General features: G+C 26.0%; 1 protein-coding gene across 1 annotated transcript in view; it reads right to left on the reverse strand.

The window, feature by feature from the left end:
- LOC103574706 (POU domain, class 6, transcription factor 2) overlaps positions 1 to 7,647 on the reverse strand; it is a 506,104-nt gene extending 498,457 nt beyond the window's left edge. The window contains exon 1 of the mRNA XM_053741928.1: positions 7,572 to 7,647. The gene's annotated coding sequence lies outside the window, so the exon portion shown is untranslated. The remainder of the gene's footprint in view (positions 1 to 7,571) is intronic.
- Between the last annotated feature and the right edge of the window lie 2,072 nt (positions 7,648 to 9,719).

The raw sequence follows: 9,719 nt of genomic DNA on the forward strand, positions 1-9,719 counted from the left end.
ATATGTTTCATTTATCAAACATCCGATCGTTATTAAAAAAATAAATATTTTAATAAATTTGATTATCGGAAATTTGGTCATTTTTTCCATTTAATATTTGAATAATAAAGTAATTATTTATTGTATCAACTGTAATTAAAAAAAAAAATAATGCAAATTTATTAGAATAATTTGGTTAGAAAAAAAAACTCACGTAGATGTTAAATTTATGAGATTCTTAGTCGCTGGTCTACGAACTTTGACTGAAATAGTTTTCTAAATTCTTTAAATCTATGCCTTAAGTATTTTTCGCAGGTATTAGTTTTCCAATGACTTGAGGAGAAGGGAGTGGCTGCTTTTAGTACGAAAAAAAAAAAAAAAGAAGTCAGGTAAAAAAATGGGGTTTTAAATTTAAGTGTAGCTTCACTTTCTCTTTAAAATTTTAAGACATTGCCCGAAAAAAAATTTTTTTTTTAAGTGGATTCTTATAATTTAATTATTAATTATTTTCTCAATCAAATTTAATTGTAGTAATTGGAAAAAATTTTAATTCAATGGCAAAATTTACGGAAAATTAAAATATCAAATTTTATTTTTAAAAATTTCGATGAACCATGTGAAAAAAAAAATTGATAAGTGTTTTTATTGTTTCACTATTTATAAAAGTATCGATAAATTTAATTGGAATCACAATCTTTACTTAGAGTACCCGGTGATAAGGCGTAAAAAAAAGTCAAGTAAGTGCCACGTAATATTTAAAAATTTTTTTTATCAACTTACTGTTGATAGAATTAAAATAAAATATCAAAAATTTAATTTGCAGAAAAAAAATATGTCAGCAAATTCAAATTATATATTCGTATTATTTTCAATGGTCATTATGGCTGTTGGATATCTGATTACAAGTGCGTCTATAATTTGCCTAGAAAAGGGAAGCCCAGTACGTATAATTTTCAATAATTAATTAATAATTATAATTATCATCCTATTAATACATTTTTCATTTTTTTAGTGCAAGAAATATAATGAATGTTGTTCACAAAATTGCGACGGCGGTGAAAGTTTTTGGACAGAAAATCTCTGTGCCTAATTTAAATAAAATTATCAATGAACAAATTTACTTTTTTTTTTTTAAATTTAAGTTGGAATTTTTTAAAAAATAATTTAAAAAAAAGGAAATTTTAAATTGACATCTTTAGTGTAGCAATTGTATGAAAATAACATATTTGGTCAAAATATATGTACAAATATATGATAAATATCAGAAAATATATGTAGCCAATTTAACTACATTTTTCGATATATTTTTTTTGTATTAAAAAATATAATATTCATCATATACGAGTCCGTATATGTTTAGCATATATATAATATATATGTCAATCATATACAAAAAATATATTTTCATCATATATGCAAATATATATTCTTGTAATATACGAAAACTATATTTTTATCATACATAAAAATATATATTTCTATCATATACGAAAAATATATTCTGATCATATATAAAAACATATATTTATATTGTGTATGGAAAAAAAAAGTTTCTTATTTTTATGACCCACTCCAATTAAATTAGATATAAATTTTAATGTACTCTTTAAATTGCAGATAAAATTATTGAAATTAGTTAATTTGAAGCGAATATATAATATACCCATATACATATACATACACCGAATAAAATATATGCTTAAATATAACAAAGAAAATATATGGTGGCATATATAACATAAATTATATTCTACCATATATTTCATTTCATATAAAAATTTTATATTTTTTTAATATAAAAGGAAATATATCAATACAATATATTATAAGGTAAATGTAAATGTATATATGGCTTAATATAAAAAACATATAAGTTACATATATGGAATACATATATTTACTACTGTATATAATTTTATATTAAATCGGCTAAAATCTCTATATGATTTTTTATAATATATCATATATTTTTTTGTTGCAAACATATATGGTTTTATATATTTTAACCATATACTGTTTTTTCATACGGGAAACAAGACATTTACTCAGTTTTAAACTTCCGCCGAACATAAATCTAAAGCTTTTAAAATCATCATATAGTAAAATACTTTCTTATATACATATATATGTACATATATGTAAAGAAAACGTTACACGTGTCAGTAGCAATTGATGTTAGCCGCTCACATCAATGAAACTCTTTGACTTTCATAATATAACTAACGTCTGCCACTGTAACTACTGGTAATTCACAATTTAAAATTTAAAAATTTAAATTATACAGAGCTCTTGTCTGTACTACATTTAAAAACAACTATTCAATAGACTAAAAAATTATAATTTTTAATGTATTAATAACTCGTACCTCGAATTTTCACATATGGTATTCAAATAATTTAAACTTCACGCACGTCCAAATTTCCATAAACAAAAATTTTAAAAACTCTAGTTTATTTTAAATAAATAATAAAATGTCCTTGTGTCTTTTTATCTGTTAAATATTTTTTTTTCACGTCTCGTTCATGAATTTTTTACTCACTGTAAGTGAATGCGATTGAACACATTGATGAGTAATGCTTGTGTCGATTTATAAGAATAAATAAATAAAAAAAAAAAAAAATAAAAAAAAAAAAAATAATAATTTATGGCTGCATCTTTTATTCATTTTAAAGAAAGACAAAAGGGAACGATACATTCACTGCATTTACGCAACTGAATTTATTTATAAAATTTCTTATATTTTTATTTTGAGAAAAATTTTTATGATTTACTTTGAAGATTACGACAAAAAAAAAATTTATATAAATTTTTTTTTTAAAACCGGGAGTTTTATATAAAAGGTATTGAGTTTTTTTTTAGAAGGAGTAGAGAAAGGATTGATATTGTGATCAAATTCCAGGATTTAGAAAAAAAATGAGAGATTTTTTGGTAAAAAAGTAATGCAGGTTAAGATGAATGGCGACGGGTTAAGACGCCGGGGGCCAGGAGGGTAAATATATAAAGGGATCATTGTGCTCTATGATTTTTATATCTAAACTTCGTCTTTGAGAAAAGTTTCATTGTGTGGATAAATTGGGGTGGGTGCACGCGATTCACTGGGTCGTTGATTTTTTTTATTTATTTTTTTCGGCTTGCGTAGGAGTAAAAGGATACAAGCAAACGGGTTTTCGACCGGAAAATCAAATCATTTATACTGCAATATCTTTTTTTAATAAACATAAATAACAGATAAATCTTTTAAATTTTTTGAATTTTTTTTTCCCGCCATTCAAATTCATTTCGTATTAAATTAAAAAATTCGAAAATTTTGAATTAAACTTATCTAACCTCCGAAAAAATGTTTTTGAGAAATTTTATACCGAAAGTGGCCTTGAAAAATTTTACTAGGCCACTTTTAAGTATAAAATTTTTAAAAAAATTTTTTCCCGGGCAAACAAAAAAATTTATCTAAATTTTTTATTTCTATCAAATGTTCTCATGTCACTTGAAATGAAAGGATATATTTTTATATATATAACATAATAAAAAAAAAAAATCTATATTTCCACAATTCTTACAAACCAACAAAAGATTTGAATCGAATCCTTTTTATTTTAAACTTCGAATGGATTTATAAGGGGTTCAATTCAGTTCACTGGTTTTTATAAAAGACTGACCAACTTTCTCTGACAAGAAGCAAAAAAAAAAGTGTATTGATATAGAAAATAAAATTTTCTCACGCACGACTCAATAATTTTCGTAGGAAAAATATAGAAAATTAATAACAATTATAATTGATAAAAAAAAAAAAAAAAAAAAAAAAATTTAATGACAACAAATTCATCAAATGAATTTACTTGTAAGTAATTAACCTCCGTAATGACAAACTTGATCTATTAAACTCTTTTTATTGCAATAAAATATTAAGCCGACAGATGTAAGCAATTTAGCTCGAGATTACTAATAAAAATAATGATAATAATTTTATTTTATAATCTAGACTCTAATAAAATCTCAAAAAGGAAATGTGAAGATGCTCAATAAAAAATTTTAATTATGCATGACAAAATAAATCCAATCGTTAAATTCCAAAATGTGTCCTTGATATATAATCCCTCGTAAAAAATAAAAGTATGAAATTTTTTAAAAACTCGAGGCTGGAGATGATTTTCGACGAGGTGTGAAAAGTTCAAAATTCCTGTAACGACAAATGGAGGGAAAAAAATTTTACGTGGTTGAAAATCAAGAATTTCGGTGGAAATTTGCGAAAATTTATAATTTTCGTGAATTTGAGAATGAAATCACCTTCGGAAATACTTGGAGTGAAATTTTCAAGTAATTTTCAGTGAAACGTGGTGAGTTTTAATGAAAAAGTGAAATTTTAAGCAGGAAAAAATTTTAAAAAATGAAAAAATCAAGAATTTCGGTGGAAATTTACGAAAAATGATAATTTTCATGGATTTAAGAATGAAATCGCTTTCGGGAATATTTGGAGTGAATTTTTCAAGTAATTTTCAGTGAAACGTGGCGAGTTTTACTGAAAAAGTGAAATTTTAAGCAGGAAAAAATTTTAAAAAATGAAAAAATTAAGAATTTCGGTGGAAATTTACGAAAATTGATCATTTTCAGAAATTCAAAAATGAAATCGCCTTCGGAAATTCTCGTTGTGAATTTTTTAGATAATTTTCAGTGAAACACTGCAAGTTTTGCTGAAAAAATGAAATTTCAGGCGTAGAAAAATTAGAATCCAGAAAAATTCAAGAATTTCGTAAAAAACTTATGAAAATTTCTATTTTCCGCGGCTTTAAGAGCAGCGTATTTCTAAATAACACCACCCTCACATTTTCCGCCAGTTTTTTCCTCAATAAATCAATTCCAAAATTTAAGTTCTTAAAACGACTAACGAGGCCTCAAAATTAAAAATTTCCTCGAATACAGCGAAATGTACCCTGAGGCAAAGTCCGTCAATTTTCAACGAGTTATTTATTTTCAGGCTCAAGAAATGACACCCAACTGTCAAAATAAATAATCGACCAGAAATCTGAATACGACAAAAATAAATGACTTTAGCATTATTCTTTGAATTTTTTATTTTTTTCTCAGTTACCCGTGATCCCTTTTCCTTCCCTACATATTCGGGTATTAAATTCACTATATGCAAAATAGTTTTAATGCCAGAAAAAACTACTAAATTCTTTTTACCCTAAGTTATAAAATACAGTTATTTGTTCGGATCATAAACAACCCTATGATATAATATAGAATCATCTAACGAATCACTGATACATTTTATTAGTACATCGTTACGCAAGACTTTATAACGAACAGGATATATAGTTTATATAAAAATGATAATAACCCGGTGTTAAAAGTACTAAGATCAGGTATAAAGAACAAACGATTTGCTACTTAGTACTTAAACATATATATATTTTTATTATTGAATTTTTTAATAGTAAAAGACTAACTGTCGGTTTAAAATACTTAAGCTTTTAGATCCTTGGATCCTTTAAAGACTATTGAGGCACTTATATGCTGGGACATGCCATGGTGAGAATAACATTCATGGAGATTTATGTTATGTATTACTTTGTGTGAGATATTATATTTTAAAGCATATTTTTATGGCTGCGTTTTGTTACAAAGTTGTCGTTTTACGATCCTGGAACCTGGGGAGCTCTGTTACGTGGATTACATTTTGGTTCTTTATGGTTCACACCGGAGATTTTTTTTTTAATTTCATAGATAGATTTTATTCTCATATTGACCCGTCGCTCTAGAGGTCAAAAGTAATCCTTGTAATTATTATTTTAAATTATAAAGTAGAATTTTACGATAACAATTTTTAAGTTGACATCTTCTTGTCATGTAAATGGGAAATTTTAATATTTATACAAATGATTTATTTTTTGTAAAAAATTTTTTTTCTCGTCTTTTATGAGCAACTAAAAAGGGCAAGATGGACACCATCAAATTTTACGTAAATTAAATTTTCCAGGAGTAATATCATCCTAATTTTCAATTAAAAAAAATGGGGTAATAAGGGCCCCCTAGAGTTTTCTTTTTTTCAAACTAGACCTTGAAATTTTTATTTTTGTAATTTTATACTTTTTTTCAAAATTTTACTGTATATTAAAAAAAATTTAATTTCTGCTTTTTTAAAATTTTTATACTGCTCACTTTACCCCACATTAAAAATATATTTTGTAACCGGGTCATATTTATATCAAAAATTTTTGTGAGGACGGAAAAAATAAAACCAAAGAAAAAAATCATTTTTTTAATTTTTTACAGACCCCCCCCCCAACTTTTTTTTTTATTAATAAAATTAAAAATATCAAGAATTGGTAAAAAAAACTGAGTATTTGCTTCTAAAAATTTACCACAAAATTTCGTATAAAAATTGTAAAAATTTTTGAATTTTAGTGTGAGTTAAAAAAATATTTTGATTTTTTTGTATATCGAATTTAAAAAGTTTCGAAAATAAAAGATTGATGAGTTTTATTCGTAAATATTTAGTGCGACAAATCAATCCGATGTGCAGTAAATAACCTCGAGCATTAAAGGTGTTAACTTGTCAGCCGGTTGCTTTTAAATATTATAAAACAAAATTACACGTGACACTCTAAGTATTTACTTGGCCTTTTTGGAGATACCGCTTTTTAAAGCGGAAATAAGGTCAAATTTGTTGCCGGCATTATGTGCGACGTTTAAATTATCCCGCAAAAAATAACCAGATACTCGTTAAGACTTTTATTTTTATTTCACACTTGTATTGTCTTCAGTTCAGACAAACCGTTCAATTTTTTTTTTTTTTTTACTTTTACTCTGCGACTTTTCTTCATACTTTTTATTATATAATTGCTTATTCTCTACATGCACGGCGGTCTCTTTTAATTTATTTTTTTTCCTTTTTTAAAAACCTTAATTTCATTTTTTTTTCATATCAATTTAATTAAGTTGAGGTAAAATGGGCCGCAAAAAATGATTATTCAATTGAAAGCGGGGAAACTTTTATTTCTGATTAAATGAATTATTTAATTTAATTGAAAATGAAATTCGATAGTAAATGGGGTAAAGTGAGCCGGTTAATATTTATATTATTTTTTAGTGAAAATTTTCAAAATCAATGCGGAAATAGTTCACTAATACGACCACAAAGCAGCACTGCCTTGAAAGTCAAACTAACGCCATCTATAGAAAAGTTACCCACTCATCGTCTCGCTATTCAATATTAATTCACTTACCGTTGATAACACAAATATTTTTGAATTTTTTACAAGTTCAAATTTTTTATTTTTCAAATTTCTAATTCCTGTCACTCTTTTCAAAATATTTCCGAATTATTTTCCTATTAGTCTTAAAAACCAAATAATTGATTTACTCAGTCCATAAACATTAATTTTCAAATTTTCCCGCCAATTTTAAAAAAATTAAAATTTTATAATTTCATACTATAAATTAATTAGATTCATTTTTATAAAAAAATAAAAATAATTTTACTTCTGCCTAAAAAATCCAGTTTTCAAATTTTCCCGCGTTTTTAAAATTTTTTTTTTCGCAGAATTAAATTGCGTGAATAAAATAATTTAAAAAATTTTTTTTTGACTCACCGAACCAGCCACCATCTGCTTTTCATTTCAGCCACTTAATCACAAAATAAGTCAACCACTACTTCACTCACAAAAAAAAAAAAAAAAAAAAAAAAAAAAAAAAAAAAAAAAAAAAAATTAACTAAAACACAACACATATTTTTTAATACACACAAATTTACATTACACATAATCACTATATAAAATCACTAAGAGACACTTGAAAAATATCACTCACTTCATCACCAACTACAACTACTTTGTCACCACAATCACAAATGAATTAAAACACAAACTTTTAAACGACTGATTTTAGAAATTATTATCTTAAAATAATTGTCACACATTTTATTAATTATTTATTATATAATTTAGTTAAAACACTCACTGATAATTATATAAAACCGAATAAAAAACGGAACGAAATTTAGACGCGTACCCGAACTCAACACCCGCCGCCATTTTGATACTTTTCACTCGCGCGGTATTTGAAATCTAGATGGCGACTGCGCAAGCGCGAAATATTAAAAAAATTTATACATTAAATGAGTGACAATTACCACTCAATTTAGCATCATAATTATTTTAACTTTACCATCTGCTTCTCATTTTAGTCTTACATTAAAAAAAAAAAAAATTGTAGTCACAAAATAAGTCAATTATTAAAAAAAAAAAATTTAAACCGCTTTATCATCACTAACAACAAATACTAAGTCACTAGGACCCTGGAGTTAGCAGACAATTAAAAATTTTTGATTTTTTTTTTGACAGTTTAATTACGAAAAGTAAAAAAATTTGAAAATGCTCATGTAGAAAATTTCAAAAACTATTCACGCAATTTCCCGAATTTTTTTTTTTAATTGTCATTTCGAAAGAAAAAAAATAATGTTTAAATGTCGGCTAACTTCAGTATCATTGGATCGCTGCAATCACAAATTAATTAAGACACGAGAAATTAAACCACTGATTTCATTAATTATTATCTCAAAATAATTGTCACAACTTATGTTAATTATCTATTATATAATTAAGTCTGAACACTCACTGGTATTTATATAAAACCGAATAAAAAACGGAACGAAATTTAGACGCGTACCCGAACTCAACGTCCGCCGCCATTTTGATGCGTTTTAACCGCGCGGTTTTTGAAATAAAGTTGGCGACTGCGCACGCGCGAAATAATCAATAAAATTAATCATTTAATTAATAACAATTTATGATCATAATAATCAGAAAAACCATTAATAAAAGTTGTCCTGATAATTATAATTAACATAATTATGTTTAATTAATATATTATTTTTAAAAAATTAGTTTCTTATTAACAAAGTCCGATTACGACGGTTGTTACTTATTCAACAGATGTGAACTCGCCCTGATGGCAAAGCTTTTAGTCAAGTCATTCAAATTAACATCAACTTCATTTTGTAACTATTGACATCAAGTTGTTGCCAACTTCTTTAGAAAGAGCGACAATCTACTGCCGCGTTGCCAAATTTCTGAGGAAGTTGACATCCAATTGCCGCCAACTTATAAAAGTGTTAATTTTGCGGCTTACTTGACAGCAAGTTGCAGCAGTAAATTGTTATCAGCTTGACTAACAAAGAACTTTATCGCAAGTAATTGACGTCAACTTTCTGACGAGTCTCAGTTTTATCAGAGTAAAATAAGCTGCTGTCTTACAGACTATCAACAGATGAAAATAAAAATTTTTCGTCCGTAAATTATCATCCAATAGTAATATTTACATTCAATTTACTATACCACAACAAATCAATAAATTTTCATAACTACTTACTAAAAACATATGAAACTTATAGAATATATATATGGGATGATTTCGTATTTGTTTTGAAGGCTTGCTACGAAATTCCCAATAACGCTTACCCAATATAACTTTCCTTTTTTTTTCTTAAATTTTTTAAAAAAATATAGGCTATGGCCTAGTGTCCATTTAGCCTGACTTACAGCTAAAATGGCTATGAGCGATAGTGACACCTAGCGGGAATGACAAAAAGTAAATGGGACGTAAGCGGAAATTTCAAATAGCAAACTAACCCGAAATGCGCATGCGCGAAAATTTAAAACTAAAAAGCGGGTGCTCAATAAAAAGATCTTTGCATATATATATAAAAATTTTATTTTTAATATTTCTAGGTATTCTTTTTT

The sequence above is a fragment of the Microplitis demolitor genome, chromosome 9 (assembly GCF_026212275.2).
Source record: "Microplitis demolitor isolate Queensland-Clemson2020A chromosome 9, iyMicDemo2.1a, whole genome shotgun sequence".
In the NCBI taxonomy this organism is placed as follows: Eukaryota; Metazoa; Arthropoda; class Insecta; order Hymenoptera; family Braconidae; genus Microplitis; species Microplitis demolitor.